This window comes from Alligator mississippiensis, chromosome 12 (genome assembly GCF_030867095.1).
Source record: "Alligator mississippiensis isolate rAllMis1 chromosome 12, rAllMis1, whole genome shotgun sequence".
NCBI classification, from domain to species: Eukaryota; Metazoa; Chordata; order Crocodylia; family Alligatoridae; genus Alligator; species Alligator mississippiensis.
In genome coordinates this window covers 50,217,277-50,244,500 of record NC_081835.1, presented here as the reverse complement: position 1 = coordinate 50,244,500, position 27,224 = coordinate 50,217,277, and the positions used below count along the sequence as shown (strand labels likewise).

The window sequence follows — 27,224 nt, the reverse complement described above, 5'->3', positions numbered from 1 at the left end:
CTTGCACCCTGGGGCAGCCCTGCCTTTTGCTGTTGACAGCACAAACCTGTTTGCTTTCGTTGCTCCTTTCTCTGCAGGTGCAGAGACAACTCACAGAAACTGCAGCTTGATGCAGCTGGCCCCAGGGGGATGTGGTTTCTCCCTGGTATCACCAACCCTTTCCTAAGTATCGCCTGGTGTCTGTAAGCATCAGCAAGTTCGTACCTGGAGGAGCCTGCAAGGGGCTGGAACAACCTGGACTCTTGTGTGGGAAAGTGGGCTGGCTAGGCAGGCGGGCTGGGATGCTCCTTCTCCACCTCAGTGTCAAGGTTATGACCTAAACTCTGAGTGATTGCAATGCCCCTCATGGAAAGAGGAATCCCAGCCTGGGGAGGAAATTGAAACGAAGCCTGGAGACCACAGCGCACAACAGAGACAGTGCATTTGACACCCATGTCATCCACAGACCCACAGATGTGCCAGTGCAGCATCACCCCTCATTCACAGATGAGCTCCAGACAAGTTCAGAAATCAGCCAATTAGTGTGTCTGACCATGTGCCCCAACTCATACTTGCTCTACCTGGCACCTTATAGCCTAATGAGCTGAGCACCTAGTCCCAGCTGAAGTCAATGGGAGGTCTTGGAGCTCAGCGTTCCCTGGCAATCAGGCCCAACAGATCTCAGCAGTCTCTTTTGAAGATGATATGGCCTAAGTGACTTGCCACTCCCAGAGCTGGCCCCTTCAGGGGCTGGGGTTCGTGGGCCAGGGTTGCTGCCAGACAGACAGACAGGGTTCAGCAGGGAGATGCTGCTGCACAGAGTGGTAGGTTCAGAGGGGAAGGCCCTGTGGGGCCTTTCTGCCTGTCTTGTCTGACCCCCTGCACAGCACGCACCGAAGGGCTGCACATCCAGCCATTCCCACACAGGGCCCGACGACTGGCGGCACTTTCAGTATGACGCCCCGTTTTACTGAAAGGCTGCGAGTGACACGCATCCCACCACATCCCCTCGGCAGCTTTTCCAGCGGTGAACTCCTCTTCCTGTACTCCACACGCATCTTCTGTCCAGTTTGAATTGAGTGCTCTAAACCTGGCCATTAGCTCTTGCTTTGCCTCTAGGGCAGCAGCTCCTCCGACGGGAAGTGCTATGAGCATGGCTGGCCCTAGTCTCCACACGGTCGGTGGTATTCACATGTGCCCTTGCAGCCAGCCAGCCCGACCTGTATTTTCCATGACGTGCTCTTCACTGCAGCTCAAAATAAAAGGCAGGTCTTTCTCTCACACTGAACACAAGCACTAGCTTGGAGCAGACTCCATAGAGCAAACTTATTTTAGAGTCATTGCCTTCCAATGAAGTGTTATGGCAAGAGGGATCTGAGCCCCATCTGGTGGGTCTTGCCCAAACAAAATAAAGAAGGATGCTCAGGATCAGGGAGCACTGGCAGAGCGCCTGGGGAGCCCAAAGCTGGCATTGCTAAGAGAGGAGGGGGGCTGAGGAACACCAGAAGAACGATGTGTTGGGAAATCCATGGCTGGAGAAGCAAGGTGGGGGTTGTGGGTCAGGACTTAGGGGCACTGGCAGAGCTGTGTGAGAAAGCTTGTGCGGCACCTGCCCATGTTATGCTTGGCTCTGGCCTGCACAATCAGTCAATGATCCTGACTCAAAAGTGAAGGACGAACACCTGATAAAACCTCTTGGGAAGCTGCAAGGGTCCCTGGTCGCGCCATAGGGAAGAACTTTGTAGGCTCAGGTCACCACTAGGTTAGCTGGTGGAGAAGATGCCTTACTGCAGGAGTGTGGACTGGAGAAGGAATACATATTTGTCTTTAGAGCCATTGGTACAATTGTTATTTTCAAACGGGAAGCCGGCCAGTCTCATGCTGCAGCATTGCTGATGTCTCCAGGGTCAAACTAAGCCACATCCTTGCCACAAAAAGGGAACTGAGGTGCCTGTCTGAGACAACTGCCGGCCCTTCCGCCTCCACCACTGCTTTTTGTCACAAGCAACGCTTCCCCCTCCCTCCCAGGACAAAAGGCGCAGGAGGCGCATCCTTTGTTCTTTCATTGGGCTAAATCATTCCCATATAGCTCCTGTACTTGGTCCCAAAAGATGAGCTCAGATAGGGCAAGTGAGCAAGGAAAGCAAACCCAGACTTCTTCCCTTGCAGCAGAGCTGAGGAGAGAGGGACACCAAAGTCTCTGTAATGCCAAAGCCCAGACTACTACTCTGCCCACTTTCCCATCCTCCCTGAAGCTGCAGGCACTGAGCAGCCAGCTAGGCTACCTATACAAGTGCTGGGAGGTGGAGTGGGGGGGTTCATTAGAGCAGTTCCTGGACAGCCACTCTAATTAAAATGACTCACCATTACATGTATTAAGCCCCCCCCACATTTCAAAATGACCACAGGGGCACTTTAACTAAAGCTCATTTGACCATCTTTAGCTAAAGCACCCCCATGGCCATTTTGAAATGCAGGGGGTTTGATACATGTGACACTGAGGTGACGATGGAGCATTCTAATTAGAACGCTAACGAGCATGTCTATAGGCACCCCTAATTCCACATCATCCTGAGTGACACTCCAGACAGAAGCCTTCTCAGTGCTTTCCCTTTGTGGTCCAGGAGGTCAAACAGGATATGCATTGTGCTGGAGCCTGAGAAACAGCGTGAGACTGACAACACACCCCAAGCAAAACTCCCTGAACACAGCCCAGAGCAGCTGCCCTCTTCCAGCTGAAAGAAATCCACAGACTGAACTCACAAGAGCAGGACAGACGCTGCACAGAAGCACACTAAAGTGGTCACAGCCTTTCAATGGGAATGATCCCATCTGCTGTTACTAACACTGGCAGGACGATATCTAGGCCCAAACTGGGCAACTTGGGTGCCAAATCTGGCCAACCTTGTTGCCTAAAACCGGGCACTGAAATCAGGGTGTGGTTTCCAGTTTCTAAAACAGGCGAGTGCTCAGTGCCTCTGAAAATCCAGCCACTCAGAGTCCAACCCTGCCAACAGATTCACACTGACAAGGCATTTGCCTTATACTGAATTTTCAGAGATGCTGCACATTGCTGATGGACTCTGATGACAGTCAGAGTGTCCTGTAGCTGCACTGCCCCAGGAACAAGACAGGAACCAGATGGTGACTCTGGGTCTCAGCCTATGTCCTGCTTCCCTTTTCCTCCAGGGACTGCCCCAGACATCCCTGCTCACTTCCTCTCTGTGAGCTCCCCTGTGCTGGGAGGAGGCAGAGTCAAGGCATTTTTTGTGCCCAGCAGGAGGAGGTAGCTGTTCTCTCTCTTGTTCCAGCTCTTGCATGCATGTAGGCCATGCAGAAAAGTCCTGGAGCTCCTTTCACCTTACTGCTCTGGACATGCCATGGAGAACAGAGCATGCTAGGGATCCTCAGAGCCTCCAAAAACAAGGCCACTTTGATTTAAGCACCAGGCCTTCGCTGGTGATCAGTTTGGACTGAGGCCCTGTTGCCTGGAGCTCAGCCCTCCAAATCCCAACACTCAGCACTTGCTAGAACTGAGCACCCCACCCCATCCCACCTTTCAGGGCTCAAATACAACGCTGGGGACGGACCCACATGCATTAAATGACTTGTCTGTTTGACATTGTCAAGAGCTCATGTTCTGCCTCTCCTGGGTAAAAGTGACCTCACCTCCATGCTGCTGTTGAAAGCAGAGGGCAAACCCCTAAGGTTACAATCTTATGTGACACAGAAAGGACTGGGCCAACCATGTGTTTCACTGCTGGCTGCTCAAGATCTCAACCAGAGGCTGTGCAGATTTTCGGTTTACAAAGTGTGCGCACAAAATTATTTCCATGGTTATTTTTCTTCAGGGTTCCACACACATTTCTCTGTTTTCCCTTCTGTAGCAGAGACACAGAGAATCACAGAATAGTCTTAGTACCCACGTTGGATGGCACAAAGGCTGTAGAAGGATGGAGCTGGAAAAAATACAGTAATCAAAAGTATTGGGTTGGAATTTTTCCCAGGTTCAGTAAAGATGTTCGTTTTGGGGAATGGAGTGACCTGAGACTTGTATCAGATACAGGCTTTGAAAGGAGAGGAGAGGGTGGTGGGGAGGGAAAGTAGTGGGAAACGGTAGGGAAAACAGCAGCATTTGTGCAGGTTGTTGGTGAAATCTCTGGACCATGCTCTGATTATTAGAGGGACTGTTTGGTTTATGCATGGGGCACTTTTCTTTTGTCCGTACCAAAGGAGCAGAGGTCAGCTAGATAAAGGGAGAATGTCTCTGCTACATGAGGTACCAAGGAGCCAGCAGGTTCATTACTTTCTGCCTCATGTTGCCCCTTGCTCTTCTCAATACACATGCTTTAGCTGCAAACCCAGTGATTGCAAATGATCAGTTTTGTGGGAGTGATTGACTCTTTCTCCTTATTTACCTTCTTCTTAAGATGCTTCCCCACGGGCCCCAGCCTCCTCCCCACGCACTGGGAGCTGGTCCCATGGTGAGAACGTTATTTACTAACAAAACAGAAGCACACTTGCCAATTTGTCCTGACAAGAGGACTGTTCATTTGCCCATTTAAACAGCTGTCTGGAAAGCTAGTAAAACCGGCTGCCTGTTTGTAAATGGATGGAGGGGCTGACAGGGTTGGGACAATGCGGAAACAAACAGCTCAGATTCAAAGGTTATACTTAGACATTTTAGACTGACTTCCATTGTTCTGCAGCAGGAGGAGAAGGTGCTACAGAAGGAAATTATTCTGGTCTCCAGACTGGGATTATTTAGGGGAGGGGGAGAAGAGGATTTGATAACAGTTTTCCAACACCCAAAGGTACATGGAAGATGGAAATAGACTATTCTGTATGGCCTCAGGGGACAGGGCAAAGAACAATGTTCTTAAATGGCAGGGCGGAAAATTTGGGTTGATATCAGGAAGAATTTTCTGCCTCTGAGGGTGGTTCAGCACTGGGACAGGTGGCCCAGAGGGGCTGTGAATCTCCATCTTTGCAATGGTTTAGTCAGGGATGATCCTGCCTTGATCAGGGAGCTGGCTGAGATGGTCTTCCAGCCCTACTGCTCTATAAGTTTATAAAAGATTCTCCTCCCTGTCTTCCTCCCACGCACTGGCTCTTCTACAGGATGGGGGCCAAAGTTTCAATGGGCCAAAGAGTCTCTGGGCTTCACACTGCAGTCAGGCTGTGTGTGTGATGCCCTTCCATTCTACTTCATGTCTAACTGATGCTTCTCCAGACTTCACTATCCTTAATACGGTCACCTCATGTTGTGCCCAGAATTGCTGCAGGCTGCAGCCCATCTCAAGAGGGCTTTAGAATAACCTGAAGAGGATGGTGGAAGCAAAAGCCTTTGGGTCATTTAAAACCAAGCAGCACCAAACACTAGGAAGTGTTCTGCAGGAGCAAACAGGCGCCAGCTCCTGGGGATGGACTGGTTTGGACTTTTCCACGTTCCAAAGTCTATGATCCTAGGAAATCCATAGGAAGCAAATCCAGGCCCAGAGTTCAACCCTCTCTACCCCCATGGCAAATGGTAGGAAATGGCTTTAAATTGCCAGTATTCTGGGCTGTTTGTGGGGCTTCCCCATCAATCAGAACAGCTTTGGGAAGCACAGAGCAGCCTTCCAGCCATGAGACTGCCCAGCACCCAAACTCCAGGGGCTTGCAATAGCACCAGGATCAGTTGGAACTGTGGGCAGGAGAACAGTATTGCCAACTCTCATGATTTTTAGCATTGTTCTTAAAGTCTACTATATATATATAAAAGTCTACTATATATATATATATATATATATATATATATTGTTCTATATATATAATATATATATTGTTCTTAGAGTCTACTATATATATATAAAAGTCTACTATATACATATATAAAATATTTTTATATATGTATATAAAAGAAATTATATATATATATATATATATATATATATATATATATATATATATATATATATATATAAAAGAGCTAAGTTTTTCACATTCCTGAAGCATAGACTTTAAGAACAATGTCAAAACATCATGAGTTGGCAACATTGGGAGAGGGTGAGAATGAAGCCAAGACAATGAGTGGATTATGCTCTGGGAGCTACTCTCCTCCAACCCTGCTCTGGGAAGAGTATCAGTCTGTCAGGCAGGGCTTCCTTCCTTCATGCGTGATCCCTCTAAGCCAAGGGTTCAGGTTGTGCCCGTCATTGTGGTGTGTACAAGGCTCCTATCGGGCTGAGCGAATGCTCTAGGGAGTGGTAGGCTAACTGAGCAAGCTGGTAGGTGGGGCAGTACCTCTGTGACCAGTGAGCTACATGCAGGTATCTTCTCAGTGCAGACAGTGTGGCAAAGCTTGTCAACCTGGTTCTCCATGTTGATCTGGACAAACCTGGATAGATTTTTCCTCCCCTAAGGGAACTATGAGCTCACACAACCCAGGGAAAAATATTCACTGAAAAAAAGCCCCAGGTGCAAAGAACTACCATGACACTAGGGCCCCAGCCCTGCTTCAAGGGGCTTTTTTCAATGAGATTGGGGGCAACTGAGGGGTCTACACCATGTGACTCACCCTGTCCCTGCCAGGCACCCAGCAAATGCAGATGGCTTTCAGATGGACTTTACAAGCACGAGACAAGGAGCTGTGAAACCAAAGGCAGTTCTGCCTTTTCTTGCCTGAGGGGATCACAAAAGCTGGGAGGAGAAGCAAGTTTCGTGGGCCCTAAATTTTCCCATGGGCTGTGCCAGCTCATTCAACAGCCCCTCCAACTCTCGCTAGCCAATGTCATTCTTCACTGTGCTGGTGAAAGTCCTTCTTCACTGCTTTTTCTCCTGCACACCTCTCCAGTGATTGCACGCTCTCACTGGAGGTGTGGGAAAGACGGATTCAGACATTTCTTTCTCATCAGCCAGCTTTCAGGACAGAGGTTAGGTGCCTCCTCAATTCTGTCTTAGACTTTTGTGCTAGGGCTTTGGGCCATCTGGTTCAACACTGCCTCGTGGTTCCTATGGCTGCATGAGGCAGGCAGCACAGGTCTTCTACAATGAACTGCCGTGGGTCCACAGTGAATTGCACTCGCACAGATTTGCCACAGCTGTTTGCATCCTCAGGCATTAGCACCTAGGTTGCGCTCAATACGTGGAGTCTGAAGGAGCAAGGTCTTTTTTTGTCCATTGCATTTGGGGCACCATGCGGAAATTGAATCCTCCTCATGCCAGCAGGCTGCTAATCCTAAAAGTCACTACTTCCAAGTACAATGTGGGCAGTGCCCACTTTTATCAGTGCCCTCTGCAGCGTCCAAAGGGAACAAAGTTGGCCAGCTTTCCAGGTGACGTTTCCTACCTCTGTCTAGCCAATCACAGGACTAAATGGAGCCCAGCAAAACTCTGGTGCCCTCATTTTGGTTTAAATTTTGTGTTGGCTGCTGTGAAAAGGCATAAACACACACACATGCATGGGGATATACACACAGGCACACACACATTCAATTCCATGTGTACACACCCCATGGCTTCTGTGCACATGTTCACCCACAAAGGGACATACCCTCCCAATACCTCTTTCAGTGCAAGTTAGGCACTTGTTCAAGTGCTTTAGTAGATTGGGGCCACAGTACTACTCAGTACCCTCAGCAGCCCTTCTGTTGGACACCATAAGCATTAAAGTGATGTCAGCTAGATGCCCTTTGTTCCTCAGTGCACCTGCAACTGGAGGCTTAGACCATCCTGGCCAAGGATTATTAATCTCATTAGGCTGGCTGCTCTTGTATAAACACCCTCCCTCCTCATTAGTGAACAGAGGAGTTTGCAAAAGCTGACCTGACTTGAAGGAGATCAAAGCCCACGTTATGCCAACTTCTATTAGCTCAGTTTTGATTTGGGCTTTTTTTTTTGTGGCTTTGCTCAGAAGGAAGTGTTCTCTGGTTCAGATCTAAGGCATCTAAGAGGTGTCACCGGGAGTCGGGCAAAGCTTCCTTCCTAATTCACTGCCAGAGTCCTTGTGCATGTGGTGTGTCTGGGCACTCCCAGCACAGTCAACACCAAAGGTAAAGGGGAGAGAGAAGGGAGTGCCGGAGCTTTCTATAAATCCATCATCGGGAGAAGGAATGTTGTGTTCGTATTGAGAAGCCCTCAAGCTACTTTTACACTAAAAATACTTTCCCAAGACATTTCAGAGCTACCCTCCTTCCCTCAGAGAGGATTAACTCTTGCTTTGCCTTGAAAGAGGCAACAAAGGGCCTGGGCACACAATACTGGTTTTGTACACCGCTGAGACTCATGCCAGTGTCCTGTGAGGACAGGCAACCTGTTCCAGGGAAGGATTTCTGTGGGAGATCTCTTTTATGGTCATGATAGAGTTAGTCACAGCTACAACATCACTTGGACATTATCATTCCAGGGATGCTGCTCTAGTCGACTGCTTGAGGGCCTCGCCACTAGGTGGCAAGGGAGCAAGTAGTCATGGCCTGTTTGTGGAAATTACACTGTGGTCGGTCGTTTTACTCTTGATTTTCCTGCAGTAATTCTACATGGGTTTCAAGATCACTATCAAAGGGCTGTAACTCGTGAGCAGGGATCCAGGTTTCCCCGTTTGCTGCAGTAAAACGCAATAAAATGCAGATATAGTCATTTTAAGGAGAAAAAATGGGATCTTCTCCTTTAAAGGAGAAAAATGTGAGAAACGGTGGGTTTCCCCTTGCAGGCTGGCAGAGTTCCAGCCTGCAAGGGGCTGAGGGGAGTGGGAGGAGGACAATCAGCAGGCAGTGCCCAGCCCAGGTAGTGCCCAGCCCCGGGGCTGCAATGTGTGGTTGCAGGGCCTGGGCAGGGGGGCTGGCTTCCTGCCACTGTGCACACTCCCAGAGGGCATGTGCCCCAGGCTTGGGACTCCCCACCCTGCTGCCCTTCCCCTGGGGCCTCTGCGGCCCAGGGGACAGGACCTGTTGTGGCAGGGCAAAGTGGGGCAGGGCAGAGAAGCTCAATGCCACCACTGCTGGGAGCCCCACACTGCCATGGCGAGACACCCCCTGCCTGGCTAGCAGCAGAGGACGTGGTGGCACAGAAGGCACCTCACCATGGCAGTGCAGGGCTAGCAGCAGCAGTGTCTGGCCCTGCTCTGCTGTGCCATGTCCTGCCTGCTGGCCTGCAGAAGCCCTGGGGGGAGGGCAGCAGGGTCAAAAGCCCCAAGCCCACAGCCCGCACATACCCTGCACACAAATTTGAGGGACACATGCAGCACCAGAAAGCAGAAAGGGACACATGCAGTCCCTGCATACAGTTATCAAAGAGGAGTGAAAGATCCTGGTAAAACATATCTCTCTTTCTGTTCTTTGGGTGCACAGGAGCCCACAGGGACCAGAATTCCTGCTCTAGTTTCTGCAGGGATGTTTGATTCCCAAATGATCTTACACTTCTGCACAACCTCTCGGGAGCCCTCAGGCCAGGATCCACATTGCACACCCAGGGGTCACCTGCTCCTGAAGTCAGAACAAAGGCAGCTGATCTTTGCCTGGGATCCTTCCACTGAGCTAGGAGGAAAATAACCTGCCACTTCCCCACTATAAATGCTTTCAACACAAAACCACTTCTGAACACCTAGGGCTAGAATAGTGATTCTCAACTTTTTTTAAACTCAAGGTACCCCTCTTTAGATGCAAGGCATCCCCCCCAAAAGACCAGCTCTTAGTTTTCACTCATTTTTTGACTACAGAAAAATAAGAGAGCAATTCTTCTGTTGCAGACAACTCAGAAAGAATGTTTTTAACACTATGGATTTCTATTCAAAATCTTTTGAGCTTATCTTGTGAATCATGTTTGCACACCTAATGGTGCTAACATTGCATGATCCCCCATGGCACCCTTGAAGGGACCTCAAGGCATGCATGGTGCCACACCACATGAGAATCGGTTGAGAATCACTGGGCTAGAATCTCAGGTGGGGAAAATCACTGCAGACCTACTGACCTCAGTGGAGCAGTATCAGTTTATACAGCTGGCCTGTCTAGCCTTCCCTCTTGCTAGGCCTTGTCGTTAACTACAATGGTCATCCAACATCTTGACAGATGAAAGGACACACAACAAAGTCAGTCAGTCAATGGTGCTTGGCAGTGGTGTGGGAGAAGAGCCCGATGTGTAAGCAGCAAGCCTTCCAACAGTGGCTACAGGTCCACTCATCAGATGAAGGTTGAAGCACACTCTGCTTCCTGGCTTGCCTGTGGGCCTCAGTATGGTCTCTCTGATGGCTCTTCACAATGACTGCACTAGTTTTGACCTGGCTTCTCCAGACTAAGCGGTTGTGGGTGCAGTTCTCCCAGTTGCCAATGGGAATGCTGAATTTCTTGAGACCTTGCTTGACCTTGTTGCTGTATTGGAGCTTTAGCTTTCCTCTGTGTCGTGTGTGGTTCTTGAGTTGGCCATAGAGTGCAGCCTTTGGCAGACTATCTTAGGGCAGGCACTCTATGTGTCCCACCCAGCAAAGCCTGCGAGTGTCCAGTGTAATCTGCAGACTGTAGTCTGGTCCTCTCAAAGACTTTGTTGTTGGTGTTCCATTGGTCCCAAGTGACTCCAAAGTTAACTAAGAATCAACTAATAATCAGTGCCTAGTTTTTGGGTCTTGCCTAGATGGTAGCAGGATGACTCATCCATCCCTGACATCATGTGGGACAGACCCACCTAACCTTAGCAGCCAAGGATATTTGCTCAGTGTTCCAAGGGAAGGATATAGATGTCAAGTCCCTATCCAGCATGCCATAGGAAATGTCCTCCAGAGCCCATACTTTTCTGACTGATTTGCATAGGGGCAAGAATCTACAGGTCAAGGGTGTACTTCCATTCAGACCCGGAGAGACCTCTGACCAGAGACAAGGATAAGCAAAAGGTTCCCGTTTTAAAAAAAAAAAACCTTTTCCCCCTCCCCACTTCCTGAGCTTGTTCATATTTTTCACGCATGTGAAAGACTGATGTTTCTTCAGGGACAGCAATCTCCTACTTCGGGTGTTCCAGAGCACCTCCACATGGTCTGGACATGAACAAAACCTGGAAGGACCTCACTGTATGTTGCCTCACTCCCATGGCCTACTCTGCAATACTGAACTGCAGCCAGGGTCAAGCAGGGACCTTAGTGCTATGATTCCCCTCAATGCAAGGAGTTTACAATATATAAGACAGGCTTCAGGATTTACAACAGAGCCAAATGTTGGCTTGGAGACTTTAGGTTCAGCTATCTGGCAGATGACAAAACAAGGAGCAATGATCTCAAGTTCCAGCAAGAGAAGTTGTACATCAGGAAAAACTTTCTCGCTAGGAGGGTGGTGAAGCACTGAAACAGGTTACCTAGACAGGTGGTGTAATTTCCATCTGTGTGGGCCGGGCCCATCTTTGCGCACGCGGGCTGTGGCCAGCAGCCCGGGCACGCGGGGTCAGAGAAGACCGGGGGCGAGCTAGAATTAGAGGCGTAATGGTTGATTTAAAGATTATTTACTTACACCCAAGATGGTCGCAGTGTAGGCTGGACAGTTTCCAGGTGCAGCTCCGCTTAAATCCTCGTTGGAGGACTACGACAAATTCGTCCTAGCCCCGGAGTTGTTAAAGCTCCGCGGGTTCAGTAATTTCTCTCCCACGGAGTTGTCAAAGCTCCGTGGGTTTGGTTCGGTTCTCTGGCCCCGGAGTTGTTAAAGCTCCGTGGGTTCGAATCTTCAATATGCAGGAAGGGATACGTCTAGGAATTTATCGGCGACAGGGACAGGCCAGAGGCTGTTCAGGCCTCTGTTGCCTTTTTAAGAAACACGTTGGGTCCGTAAGGATCCGCAGCGCTTAGAGATCTTCACGCTCTCCCTCTCGAACTCCAATTGCTCTCTCTCCAACTCATTTCTCTCCAACTTGGGCGGAAACCACCCAAGCTCTTTATACGGCTAGCAAGCCAATCGCTAGCCGCCACGTGTGCATGTATGAGAATCGGCCAATAATGTGGCACGACTCTTCATACAAATGGCGGGAACTCCTTTGCACCATGCATTTCTTGGATGCAAAAGAAATGCACCATGCAAAGAAAGCTTCAAATTTGGCGGGAATACTCCATTGCACCGGGGTTCTCTTCTGCAGCAGAAAACTCCACCGTGCAAAGAAGCTGCAATTTAGCGGGAAAAATAATTTAGCAGTGCCGAAGCACACACAAACAAAAAATCACAACTTTGGGTTGTGACACCATCCATGGAGGTTTTCAAGACCCAGCTAGACAAAGCCCTGGCTGGAAAGATTTTGTTAGGGATGCTCTTCCTTTGAGCAGGGGGTTGGACTAGATGTGACCTCCTGAGGTCCCTTCCAACCCTCATTTTCTATGATTCTACACCTCCTCTTTGCTTTAGGTCTGCTTTTAGAATTACTGCTGATGACAGGTAGCCAAAAGCCTATGTGGGCACAGCCAGACTATCAATGCAATTTTTCCATCTGACACCTATGGGCTGGTATGGCATTATGGTTTGCTGCACAGGCTGCTGTATTAGCAATTTTCAGCCAGGTGCCCAGAATAGGGAAAGGGTAGTTAATGCAAGGTGCTCTCCAAGCAGGTATGTATGGAGAAGGCTACACCAGGACCAACTGGAGGAGGGAGTGCCATGAAAAGGCACTGCCATTAGTAGCATCACACAGCACATGCTTTCCTCCCAGATGGATGCTGCTTTTAGAAGGAAGACCCATAAATCCCAAGTTTTCCCTGTTCCAGCTACAGCTGGAAGGGGGACTGTATCATAGACAGATACCATAGCAGTCCAACTGCCTCCCTACCCATCAAGGCAGCAACTGGGAAGAAGAGTGACAGCAAGTGAAAGTTCACTAGTGCACCATGGCTTTTTTTATCCTTCCCCAGAACAGGCAAATCCTCTGCACTGATGCCAACAGGCAAAGCAGCCTCTGAAACCCCAATGACTGTTGACTAGGTATTTCCTGTGGGTACATGTGCTCCTGATGGAGCCCCTTACTGCTCAGGTCATATTGTTAGCTAGGCAGCCAAAGGAATTTTGCAAGATAGCTTGAGTGTCATTAGACACTTACGATTAAGGCCCTAGATGACTGCTGTATTGGAGAGGGGTTATATCTGGGTTGGGGTGATCTCTAGGATACATGCTGAATGAAAGGCTTGTGTGTCTTGCATTGCCACATGTGACAAAAACATTCCTTCTGAGTAGCCCTTAGGAGAGCAAGTGGAAAATCCAGAGATTTCAACTGGGGATGTGCTGATACCATGCAGCTTTGGAAGGCTTTACAGATATGAGATAATGCCAATCTCAATGGGAAAACGCACATGATGGAAAATCAATGAGCGTACAGAGGAGAGATTACTTGGTGTTGGCACCACCTCTGAGATAAGATGATGGAGTCTCTACCTGAAGCTACAATTCAGCCTCCTGGCAGATCCCTTGGATAAGTAACAAGCATCTGAGAGATTCTTGAGATTTACCCTCTTCTCCAGAAATCAGTGAGGGAGACGATTCATTCCTGAGGGAAGGAAAGTGGATGGCAGCCTAGGTCTACTGCATGGCTCCCAGTAGCCTACACTGGCTCTATTTGTGCTTTCCCAGTCAGGAACATTTTGGCACCTGCCCTTCCATGCCCAGAGACAAGGCCTGTGAGTTGATATGTAGTCTCTCTCCTGATAAGGCAGCAACAATACCTGAATCAGTAGAAGTCCTACATAAACAGGGAGTGTTGCCATGCTTTTCAGTTCAGAGACACTGTGCCGAACCTCCTCTTGCTGTTGTTAATCATGGGGATAGTCAGTGGTAAGGAAAGTCAAACACTGGGTGAAGAAACACTGAAGGTCTTCAAGGAGCAGGAATGGACTAAAGCCTATTTCATTTACCCAAACCAAATGCAGATTGCTAGCAATTAAAAACTGAGTTTATCTGCCCAGATGTTTGCTGGAATGAGTTGGTAGTGGGGGATGATGATCAGTACCCACTGCACAGAAGCATCTTTACAGCTGACACTTATTTGTCACAACCTCACCAGTAGGGCTAAGGAGACTGAACTCCCCCAGTCATGCAATATGATGAACATGTAAAATTGGTGGGACAACGTCAGGGTTGTGTGTACCAGTCGAGTAGTATCCCTTTAAATAATTTGCGAGCTTTCCAGTGGTGCTCACTGTGTTCTTTGATTTAGCAACCAGCCAGAGCATTACTGTGTCCATGTGTGGCTAGGCCTTACATACCATTTGAACTCTCCTGTCTCCTTACAGACACGTTAGATTAGTATTGTTAAGTAAAGACCTTAAGATATAATGGCTAGAAAGATTATTTTGCTGCTGTTTGTACTGTGCCACCTCTGGAGAGAACTGCAAGTCTTACGAAATCTCTGCCCATGGAGATACATCCCTCCGATGGATGAAAGATCAAGGCCCTTTCTTTTCAGGGCTGTTAGCCTGACACATTCAAGAAATAATGAACTGGTTCAAAATTTAATTAATGTCAGAATATTTTAAAACTACAAAGTCGTTTCTAAAACACTCCATAGTGCCTCTGCACCTGGAGTGAGCTCAGGTGAGACGGACACTTAGAAGAGATGTCTATTATGGTAGGTTCCCTTCCTACTGAAAATCTCTCAATGCCAACAAAACTCTTCTAAGTACCTTATTACAGCTAGAGCAGATTAGCTTCACATCTAGTAGAGCTGTTCAAAGAACATCAAAGTTGTTTCACAAAAAAAAAAATCTGGAAAATAATTGTTTTTTTTCCCCCAATATTTTCATTAGAAGATACACAATTTTCCAATTTTGATAAAAATAAAACACTTTTAAAAAGTTTTTTTAGTTTTGCTTTTCCCTCCCACCACTTTTCTCCCATTTTAAATATCAAGCTAGAAGAAGGAAAAAAGGAATGGAAAAAAAAAGAAAAGATAGGGGAAAAGTCAAACCCAAACTTCAAAAAATGTTCACCTTTCCACTAAATGTTTTTGGGAGAAAAAATCTGCAAATATTCAGGTCTTCATCACAAAAAACTATAAATGAAAATTTACCAGTGCCGCAACACAGGCAAGTCAGTATTAAGGAACACATGTGCTGTATTTCATGCATTCCTGCTAGTTCAAGACACTCTTCCTATGGTAGGTACATGGGCACCCCGTGACATTTGGGTAAGTTAGGCTGGAATCAGTAATGTACAACAGCTGGGTTCAACAGGATCCAGGACTGGATGCTGGGAACATGGTGTGGCCAGGGAGATCAGGGCCGACAGGGTAGCCAACAGGACCAACTTCTACAGCCCCTAGTGCAACATACTGCAGTCAAAGAGTGCTTTGATGTGCACGCGCACAAAGGGCTGCAGCTTTTTATCTGAATGGTGCTGGTTATGAGCTCAGTCAAAAGCAACAGGCTTCTAGCACAGGTTTCCTAGGTAGCATTTTGTTTAGGACCAAGTTTAATGCTGAGATATGTTACTCAGTGGAGCACCACATACAGCACAGCTCCTAGGCAAAACCTTTTGTTCTGCTCAAGGAACCACTGCAGCACAAGGACATGTCACAGCAGTGTAAGACAGGAAGGTAAGGATAACATGGCTAATGGGCACCATGCAGAGCTTTTCACACAGGAGGGACAGTTCTGGAGTCTGACAAAGGGCATCAGGGTCAGCCATTCCCCTCTAGCCAAAAAGTGATCTGGGCTTGTTGCAGTTGGCAAGTGAGCAGAATTATGCCATCTCCTTTCATACCAAAGTCATTCAGAGAGAACAGTATTACTCAAAGAAACAGGACTGGAAGAAACCACTGGGGTCATCAACTCTAGTGCTCTGCAATCATAGCAACCACAGAGTGAAAGTTTAGTCCAAAAGGACCCACAAGCACATTCAGCCACACACCAACACTCTGTAGGCCAAAGCACTCCCAATCGCTCCATAACAAATATCAGTGCAGAACAGGTATGGACCGACAGAATACTTATAGCGCTCCATGTACTTTTAAAGATCTCTAAAAAGTGAGAGCTACAGACAATGCACGATGGCAAAGTGCTACAGAGTGGCCTGAGCTGAATCATAATTGACTCTAGATCAACACGAACAATTCTGAAGTGTTTCACTATGAAACTCTTTATGGCACATTTGTACCCTCCTGCAGAGCACAGCAGGGAGCTGGTCAGTCTGCCAGCATCCCAGAGTGCTCTGCTTCCCACCAAAACCTCTGAACCTTTCAAACTGCCATGTGTCCCAGGAAGAGCGCCAGGGAGACAAAGGTGCAACCAATGACTTGGCCCCTAAAACACAAGGGAATTCATTTGGTAAAATATGCCCACATGAGTCTAGTAAGTAGCACCCAGAGCAATATACTCAGGTACTATGTTGGGAAGGTTAAAGGCAAGTAGGCTTTGGGGGTTTCTGGCACACCGATCTCTGTCACCCAGGAAAGAGCTTCAGTCAGGAGCTGTAAAGAGTGGGTGTCCCCTGTCCTGCCAGCAGGATTGTTGTGGGGCACAGTCAGACAGCTACTCTCTTACAGGGGACTTTGTGAGCTAAGTGGCACAACTCGCCTGTAAGAAAGCAATGCTTCCATTCAACCCAGCCACTCCTAGATGTGCCACTCAACAGCAACTCCTGCTGGCAGGGCAAGGGGCACCCACTCATTGCAGCTCCTGAGTAAAGCTCCCTCCCGGGCAGATGGAAGAGGGCACAGTGCCAACAACTAATGGGAAAGTTCAGGGGACAGGGAGAGCAGTGGGGATAGGCATATAAAGGGCTCATTGTGCGGCAGGGCTCTCTCGGCTGCATTCATACAGGGCTGGTAGTTAAAAAACAAAACACAGACCAGAAATATGACAAGACACCTCTTTCCCAGGCTGCTGTTAAACTCTAATTAAACAGTGCAGCACACTTGAGCAGAGGGATGTCTGCTTCTCAGGCCCAGACAATCTCAGCTGGAAAACATCCCCTCTTGGCCTCCCATCCAGTGGGAATGTGCTTACACGCAGACTGACCCAAAAAGATGCCCCTTTCCAGCCAGGGGCTGATGCGGGGGTGGAAGGGAGAGCGTCAGGGAATGCAGGCAGTAGGGCAGGCAGTCCTCTCCCAGCCCCATGGTGCTCTGGGAGTCCTGAGCCCTTTTCTGCTCATACTTCCAGGGAGAGCGGAGGTGCCCAGTGTAGTGATGTGTGAGCAGCCCTCAGGGGAGCACTTGGAGCCAGCTGTGAGGCACTTGGCTGGGCAGCAGCAGGGTGGGCAGACTGAAGCGGGACAGGCTCCAGTAATGTCACTGCTAAGCAAGGTGTCTGTCCATCCAGCCTGTACCCCTGTGTGCCTGCCACATGGCAGAGTGCCAGCCATCACACCAGCACCACATGATAAAGGAAGGGGAAAGGGGGCTGCTTCCACACCTTAAAAACTATCTCTGTGATGCTGCCCAGGCAAGGAGCTGTCAGCCAGCTCCCTACACAGACTGGCTTCATGGCCCACGTTGCCTGGACTCTGCCCACACATTCCCACCTGTGCACCTCTCAGCTCCCCGTGACCCTGCACTGCAGAGACACAAGTGCTGGCTTCATTCACCTACAAGGTCAAGACAGTCCCTGGTAGAGGAACTGCCACAGAAAGAACAGCAACAGTGCTTGCTCTGAGGGCCAGCGGCACAGAGGACTAAGGAAATACCTGCGTATAAGTGCCATCCACCCCCTCAGCCAGGCAATGGCACCACTCTACATGGAGGCTCCTGGAGAGTCACTCTCCTTTGCAGAGCTGGAAACACTGCATCCTTGTCTCTACTGGGCAGAAGTCTCCTGTCAGGAAATCTGTTCATGGACATGATGCGGGACATAGTTTTGTTTTTATCGTTGACAAGGGCAGGGTTAGCCCTGGACACTAAGTTTGGGGCAGGGAGTAAATTTCCACTGCAAGTCCCCATCTGGGATATAGGATCAATGACTTCTTTCTCTCATCCTTTGTCTATCTGGCCTATGTAGGTTGGGAGCTCCTTGGGGCAGGGCTAATTAGAATGGGGCCCAGTCTTGGTGCTTGTACATACTGTCACACAATTACTGAACAGACGCTCCCCAAGCCCACAGGTTAGCCCTGGCCACAGCCTTCTCCCCGTTTGGTGGTGTGGGAAGTAGAAAACAAAATACAATTGCAAATGGCTCCCCTGAAAATGCTAAAGCTGGTTCTGCTCCTCTTTATCTCACAACTTGCATCACGCTTTATAAAATGAAAGAGCTTTGGCCGAGGAATACCAGACATAGGGCTGGAAGGGACTTCCTGAGTCCTTAAGTCAAGTCCCTTGCATTGCAGGCACTCTCTTCATAAAATCCATTCATAAATTTCTCCAGCTTCTTCAATGTGTTAGGGTTTCCAGCTCTTACAGGAAAATTGTGCCATAACCTTACTCAGGCTTTTGGGCATTTTTACATGTGCTTCAGGATTTGGGGGAGGGGGAAGGGATGCTTTAATTAGAGTAGCTCTCAGGAGCCACTCTAAAGCACCTGCAGTGTCTCCTGTATTCAGCAGCCCACACTTCAAAATGGCACCGGGGGTGCTTTAACTAAAGCTTGTTCAATGAGCTTTAGTTAAAGCACCCCTGTCATCACTTTGAAGCGTGGGGACGCTGAAAACACATGATGCTGAGGCTGCTGGAACGTGCTAATTAGCACGCTCCAGCAGACTAGATTAATCGAGTTTGTTCCGACATGTTCTAATTAGAACACGTTGGAGCAGGCATCAGGCATGTGTATAGGTGCCCTTTAATTTTCAGTCTAAATATGGTCGTGGTCTGTTTGACCCTTTAATTCTTACACAATGCTGCCCTATAACTTAAATAACAAGTGCAACTAGGAAGGGCAACTGGCTTCTCTCTTGGAGCTTCTGCAACAAACTAGTGTCCTGCTCATCTATGTAAGATCACACAGACTAGACCTTCACCCGGCATTGGAATGGCCAAGCTCCAGAAGTTGCAAGTCAGCCCCCTCCCTTTCTTAATTAAAAGACTGATTTCAAATCCCCTGAAATGATTTCCTTTTTAACTTTTTTCTTCTTAATTTATATACCTGCTGATACTGCAGGTATCTTAATCCAATAATTTAAGATTCATAATAACATTTCAGAGCCTGCAAAATTGGCAACCCCCTAGTACATCTGCAATGCTCAGTGCTGTGTCTGGAAGGCAGTAAATTTTCTATCCCCAGTAGCAGCAACCACAATAACACCATGCTGCTTTGGGCAAGATGCTTCCAAAATAGTGTAGCTGTGTCCACACAGCACATCACCTAGGCTAATCAGCCCAACTGGGACACAAGGACAAATAGCCAGCCCCACAGTTAATGACCCTACCTAAAACAGTGCAGCATCCTTTTAGGAGCCACTGTCAGGGATGGAATACTAAATGTAGACAAAAGCAAAGAATCACAAGACTCCTCTTGGTCTTCATTCACAAAAGACCTGCATGTCATGGAGCCCTAACCTTGCAACAGCAGCAGCCACCATGATGAATCAACACCAGAGCTCACTGGAAAATATTCAATTCAAATGCAGTGTTGATGGCAAGCTGACAATTTGGTACTAACCTTTTCCCAGGCCTGCCATCACCTTGTCTCCAGTTTCTAACAAGGGCAGGGCAAAATTGGTTTTGGGCCTCCCTTTTCTGCTTTTGTCATGATGATGGATAGACGGAGGCAGGCCAACATTTTCTTTACACAATGCTAGTGTGGTGGAGAAGGGTCAGCCCAAAACTTCTACAGTGGTGTAATAAACAGGTTCTGTGCCCTGGATGGCAGCAGCTGCCATCGTTCATGCACCTTGTCTACATCAGCTTCCCTAGCTGGTACCCTAGTCGCCCACCCCTAGTTACATTACTGACCTTCTAAGGTGATGTGCAGAACTGCTCAGCTTGCTTTAAGTCTATTTACATCATATACAAGTTGAGATAGGTCAACACTAAGTAAGCCCTTCTGAAAACTTCTGCCAGCAGTCTTGTCTAAGCTTTAAAGTGACATTGACTGGAGAACTTCTGAAACGATAGCCCTGCAAGAGCCAAAAGAGTGAAAATTGAGCCAACAATGTAGTTGGCATTCAGGCTGGCCTGTTTAAAACTCTTCTGTTTGTCTTTAACACTTATGTAACCTCTGGAACCACTAATTATTTTGGAGAACGGAAGTCACTCTTGAAGACCAAATGCCCTTTCTAATCAATGTGTGGGAGCTCACAACGTCCATCCTCTAACAACTGTCCCAGTAGAACCTGGAAAGAGCAAATATTCCTGATTGTGATGAAGAAAAGATCTGAGGACCAAATCTACCATTAATATGGTAAGCAAAAAGGGGCACACTCCCTATGTATTGACATTCCCTGGCAGGTCATCTTTACCACACCAAAATGATGCAACGACTCATGGAGATATAAACAAGAATCAAAGCATCTTAGGCAGCAGTGCTTTCCTAACTCCCAACTCAGCAGCTTTCATTCAGGACAGGTGCAGACTAGAATATCAGTTGCAATAACTTATCACTGGGCCTTGTTCCTAGGCTTGTACAGGCATCAAAAGGGCAACAGTCACGTATGCTCCAGCAAAGTCCATGTGAGATGATTAAGCGTTTGGTTACAGGACTAAATTATACCATGAAATACACCAGAACACTACAGTATGCCCCTAAAAGCCTCTTTTTAAGGTTACTGCTATACTCTGCTGGCCAATGTAACTGCACAGGTGCCTCCAGCTGCTGTTGTGCTGAGCTAATTATTGCACCAGTCTCCACTCCCATCTTGTGCCATTTTAAAGAGACTAACTTAGGTGAATAACTGTAAGCTGTAACATTTTGCCACGCTGTAATGTTTTTGTTTGCTTGATTGCATTGGTGCAGCTTTGCACCTAAGGAATGAAGAGACTTCAGTGAGACCCCAGAGGAGAGGACCATCTTTACTGATGGCATCTGCCTTCTGATACCAACAACATTACATGCTTTGAGTTCTATACATACGTATTTATGCAGAGAAGCAGAGCTTTTAAAAGACGAGTCTTTGCTGCAGTTAGCTACAGCACTGCTCTTAGTCCAGCTCATTTCCACACACCAACAATCTCCACTTTGAGTTAAGTCATGTTACCAACTTGAGCTATGTTGGCCCATCAGGGATGTGGGTTGGATTTCATGTGCTCCCAGTGCCCTGCATCAGTGGTTTTCAACCTTTCTGGACTCAAGGCATCCCTCATTAATCTTGATGCACACAAGGGGCTCTTTTTTTGACTACTGAAAAATACTAGAGCAACGCTTCTGTTGGAAAGAGTTCAGAATGGTTTTAACACCATGGATTCCTATTTGAAATCTCTGGGCTTATTATGTGAATCATATTTGCACACCTAGCAGTGCTAACACTGCATGGCACCATGGTGCACCCTTGAAAGGATCTCAGGGCACCCTAGTTGAGAATCACTAAATCATAATGCAACAGGGATTCAGGTCTTTGGCCTGCTCGTACGAATGCCCTGTGCAATTCAAAGCATATTTGCACTGCTGTTACTCAAGCTGGGTTAATTTGAAAGGAAATAACCCCGGTACAGGTTACCCGAGTTAACCCTTTAGTGTAGAGAAGCACCAAGACTATTTGTGCTATTACCCTCTAGTGCCTCCCAACTGTTATGTGAGGTGAGCGACCCCTGCAATAGGCTGAAGAAATATAAGTGATAAGCCTGCCAAAAAAATCAGGCAGCTACTTAAAACTTTTCCCCAGACATGTGAAACAGTGCTTTTTGTCTGCAGATCACAGGCTCAGATCTGCTCCTGCTTGCAATCCGAAGTCATAATATACCAGACAGCTCTTCCACGGTGAGTGTGAAATGAGCAGGAGGCCTCAATCCCTCCACTTGTGACCAAATACTCATGCCAAGAAAAGCCCGATTACAGCTAACACCCCTAACACTTAAGGGTTAATACATAGATCCTGCTCTCTAAATTACAAGGTACTGGAAAAGCATCCTGCCCTAGAAGTCACAAAGAGTGACAGCTTGTTCTGAGGACGCAAGGCTTGTACCTGAGTGTCCTGTGTGGGTGGAATACTGTGGAACTGGTCTCTCCAGCGCTGAGAAGAGCCCAGCCTCCCTGCTTATGCTGTGAGAATTAAATTATCTTCATAAACATGGTGGTTGTTTTCTAATTCATCTCCAGCCTCTTGAACTATTGCACCAAAAAACAAGAATGCCCCAGGTACTATGAGACAGTCAAAGCTGCTGGTTGATGTTCCTGAGATAATCTAGGGGAATTGCATACTACTGATCTCTGTGCTATACCTATTATGTGTAAAGATGATTGCATGGGCTAGTAAACCAGCGCTTCTCACCATATGAGACAAAGAACCACCTTGATTACAGAGAAACAGATCTAAATTGGTGACATCTGATGTGCACACCACAAAGAATTCGCTGCAGACTGCCCATGGCAGTGGGAGTGGGGTGATTCTTTGGGATTTCACAAGTCACAGAGCTGGTTATGTTCCTGATAAGCTGCTATACCAGAAACTTCGGGTCTTGAAATGAAAAAGAGATGATGAGTGGCCAGTCTGAGAGGAGGAATCTCTTCTCTTCTAGAAAGTGCAAAATTGGGACCCTCTAGTCAAACATTGCCCTTTAAATACTCAAGGACAGGCAGCCTGATCTGGCCTTGAGTGTGGATGTGTAAGAACTGACTTGGCAGCTGCTCAGAGATGAAAGCCCAGATTTTCAAAAGAGCCTAAAAAAGCTGGTTGCTCAACCTCACTGGCTTCTAACAGGATTTAGGTACTTCACTGCCATAGGCTGTTTTGAGAGCCTCAGTTTGGAGTTTTATTTGGAAGCTGCAGCTTGTGTACTGGCAGGTGGATGGATGACCATCCATGAGCCACTCAGCCTCTGTGGACCTTAGCTTCCTCACCTATACAACATGGCTAAGGCTTTTTATCTACTTTTCTGAAGCACTTTGAGGCTGTCAAGTGAAATGGTGATTTATACATGCTTAGTGTCTCAGTATTATTGCTGCAGCAGGTACCAGCTAGACCTGGCTCCTACTCTCACCTCCTCCCCTGCTGTGGTTCAAAAGCAGACCCCAGGGCTCTTTAAGAGATACCAACATTACTAGCTCTTTTGATTTCATCATGAGATGGAAGTCCCATCTCCAGCGGTTGGCAAAATCTCAGCCTACATTTACAAAACCACCTATATGTCTAATATTCATGGTGAGATAGGAAAACTGTAAAATGTGAAGCCAGGGTAAACTATAGTTCTTAGTTTTTATTTGTTTTCTGACTACAGAAAAATAATAAAGCAATACTTCTGTTGCAAAGAATTTAGGAAGTCCATAACAGGGAAAAATGATTTTGACACTATGGATTCCTATTTGAAATCTGTGGGTGTATCATGTGAATCATGTTTGTACACCTAACAGGACTAATGTTGAGTGGCACCCCATGGCAACAATAAAACGATTTTGCAACACCTCAGGGTTTCAAGACATTAAGCACACGGGTAGTCTCATAGGCTTCAACTGCTCTTTTTCGCTTGCTCAAAATTAGCATGTGCTTATGGGCATGTGGAACTAGGTCTCAAACCACAGGCACCGTGACTTCCAATACGATGAAACCGATTAGGAACAGAAGTAAAACTGACCAGCCTGTTTTTCTTGCCTCTTGTAACCAAAATGCAAAATACAAGGAAATGGCAGAAGTGTTGAGGAGGTAATTCAATTGTTTAAATGATTTCATTGGTAGTACTGGTCACCTGGGTTTGGTTATAGTATGTGTTGATCTACTCACACTAGCATTAATCTAGCTAGCTTGGGTAACAAATTCTAGCCTTTAGAAGTCAGGTTGCTAACCCTGTGCCAGTCATTCACAGAGGCAGAGCTGTGTTTTGCACTAGGATTTAAAGGAAAATGACGTCTGCCGCACTAGCCACCGCTGCAATTCCATTTCTGATAGTGACTGAGTGTCCTTGCATACGCAGAGGCACTGGTGCCAGCCCACACCCAATGTAAAAGGAATATCTTGACTTGCCAGTTCTGGATAACGTAGCTCCCAAAATCCGTTGCTTTAATTGAGCACACCCAGAATAGAGGCAGGTTGAAACACTGGTGAAGAAGGAGGGATACTCAGACTCCACTGGCCATGCTAGTGAGTGCACCTGATAATGTGAGATGGCAGTGCTATGGTGGGCACACAGGGCCTGAATGCTAGCTCCTGACACATGCCAAGTACTCAGCTAGGTGAATGGATGCATTTCAGCATCCCACACCCAGGGAAGTATACACCACAGCAGCCCACAGGAGACTGAACCCAACACCCCCTTTTATTCATTTATCTCCGGACACAAACTATTCTTTTATTTAGAGTTTGTTTGTTTTTTTTAAATAAACCCAGTCTTGCCAGAGTGTTTCAAAGAATCAGGTGACATGGGACATATATTTCTGATTTATTCCCCAATTGTTTCTCCGGCTTTTCCATGGCTTGCCAGTGTTCCTCTCCCCCATCCCCCATCCCTCCTCCTAAAGGAAGCATGCTCCTGATGCGAGACTATCAGGAATAAGAAAGAAAAGGAAACTGAGACAAAGGCCCTGAAATGAACTCCCCTCCTGTTCTCTTGGCAAGGAAGGGAGAACGCTGACTCTAAGGGAAAAGGTTCCCAGGGAGAAGGTGTTAAATACCCTTCTCCCCGTGCTGCTGTCACCTCACAGTCCCCAGGGTGTGAGAATCAGACTCTATTATCCCCTCATTAGGAACTAACATACTGTACTAACCTTTTCACATGAAAGCTACAGTCTGTTCCCAACAAAAGCTGACAGTTCGTTCCCAGAAGTGAAAAGGAAGGAAGGGGGGGAGGAGAGGAGGGAAAGAAAAGAATCCATAGTGGCAGGGGCTCTGGGGCAAGCTGGGCTTCCATATGCCAGCACTGTTGAAACCATTGGCCAAGCCTGATGGGCACTCTCCAGGGCTTCTCATTCCTTGAACCCCAATGCTAAGTGCTATGCATGACACCTGCTGAAAGAAGTGACACCCTGACACCAGCTATGGCTGTGGCAGGAGCCTCAGTGCTGATCTATATGAGTTGGACCCAGGCTAGCGCTACACGGTGAGCCTGAGGGTTTTGATGATATGGCCTGCGATGTGGGAAGGAGAGTAGTGGGTTCCTTGGCAAACCTGAGACACTCTCTGGCAAAGCCAAACCCCAGTTATAACCCCCATATTTGAAGGGCCAGTGTTGCAGACCATGGACCTCTGTGAACTTTAAAGGCCCTTGTTACTTAAACTTGCACAGTCAGACCTCAGAAGCTGGCTGGGAACTGCAGCTGAACATGGTACTAGCTGAACATGAGACCTGTCCAGCCTTCCCCTATGTCCTACCACCCTTCTGCTATATCTTACCCAGCCTGTTATGAAGACAACTGAAGGAAGGGTAGATGGGTGGTATGGCACCTGGATTTCTCCCCTACTTAGTCACACAGGGTGTTTTTACACATACTCTGGGAGTGGAGGGGGACAGCTTTAATTAGAGCAGCTCTGAGAGCCACTCTAATTAAAGCATCTGCAATGTCTCATGCATCAGCGTCCCTGCACTTCAAAATGGCGAGGGGGGCACTTTAACTAAAGTTCAGTGAAAGAGCTGTAGTTAAAGCATCCCTGTCACCATTTTGAAGTGTGGGGACACGGATACACAAGATGTGGAAGTTTGCTGGAGCATGCTCCACCAGCCCCACTTAATGGAGTGAGTCTGTTCCAACGTGCTGTAATTACAGCGCATCAGAGCAGCCTCCCGGTACATCTTCAGGCACCCACAGATACTGGGGGATCAGGAAGCAATGTAATAAGCCTGCATTGTTGGGGGAACAGAGACTGCACAGTACCTTACAGAGAACTGTAAGGTTGTTTACTTAGTGCGGGATGTAATACTGTTTGGGCTCTTCCTGATTCTTCATGATGTAATAAAGAGATCTCCAGAAGGACCTTTGTTAAAAGAATAATAGGTTCTTTTTCTTGATTACCTTCCCTATTTTTAGTCACAGCCTCTTTGGATGACTTGGACAAGTGTATTTGAGAGGTTTCTCAGCCCTTACTAGAAGGAAATGGAGTGCTGAATGCTTAACAAAGAGAGCTTTGCTCCCAAGTGCTTGGGTTAAACAGGTGTTAGCTACACAAAGAACTATGGAGAGCAAAAACTTGGAATAAAAACCTCTTCCCCTCTCAGCTAGACAGGTGTCACTCCATCGGTGTGTCCTGTGTCATAAACCAACTAGGTCCTTACTAGATCTCAGAGTCTTCCAGAGCAGACAAAATTCTAGTGTGAAAAACAAATGTGGAGAGGAGGAGAGACAGACAGACAGACAGACAGACAGGCTTATAGCCACCTTCTCCAGTAATGAAAACCAGAATAGCTAGGATCCCCTTTTATTTAATTTGCAGATTCTCAGTAACATACTTCTTGAGCTATTTATCTCTAACTCCACCTGCTCTGTTAGTGAACCTTGGTGTTAGAAAGCTTGCTTTGAGAGCCAATAGCCCAGCACCCTGTAGTATGAAGGTGGCTCCTTCTGTATGGGCTACTCACAGTAGGTGTTCTGAGAAAGTTGGCACTTCCTGTACTTTGAACATTTGTTCATTGGAGCCTGGGTGGAGACTATGGACTTGTTTCCCACGGGCCACTGGAGAACTAGTGGATGCTGCCACCACGTGATCCCCTAATGGGGTAATTAGTGATACTCATCACTTTATAGAGTAATTTAATTAAAACTAGTAAAATGTATCGGTGCTGCATGGCTGGATACACACTGTAGCATGTCCGGGTGCAGCCAGCCTGGGGGTGACCCAGGGGGCATGAGTTTACTCTCTTGAGGCAGCTGAGCTGCTCTTTCAGGGAGGTCATTTTTCTTTTCAGTTGCTGTAGTCAGATTTGGGTCATCAGGTTTGCTGTAAACACAATCAGGGGACTGGATTTCAGAAGGAAGCAAAGGCAAGATAAGCGCATACTGTCTACAGGGGCTTTTGCTGGGCTGTGGCTTTAGCTAAGCACCCACAGTCTGTTGTACAGCAAAATGCCTGTCAGGCCTCACTGCTGAGAAATAGTTTAACTCATTGTCTAGTGCAGGTGCCTAAGGGGCTCTAACAATGAGTGCAAACATTGCCATATGCCAGTAAATAGCTTCCCTAACATGCATTTGCTTTTATTATTTATAATATGTAGTTCAGATCACAAATGAAAGCAGGGCCCCATTCTGATGGGTGCTATACACAGGGTGACAGACAACCCTTGCTCACAGAGACCAGATAGACAAGGCAGATAAAGGG

At 47.4% G+C, this 27,224-nt stretch overlaps 1 protein-coding gene across 9 annotated transcripts in view; it reads right to left on the bottom strand.

The window, feature by feature from the left end:
• EXD3 (exonuclease 3'-5' domain containing 3) overlaps window positions 1–27,224 on the bottom strand; it is a 457,407-nt gene that overhangs the window by 53,498 nt on the left and 376,685 nt on the right. The gene's annotated exons all lie outside the window — the stretch shown is intronic.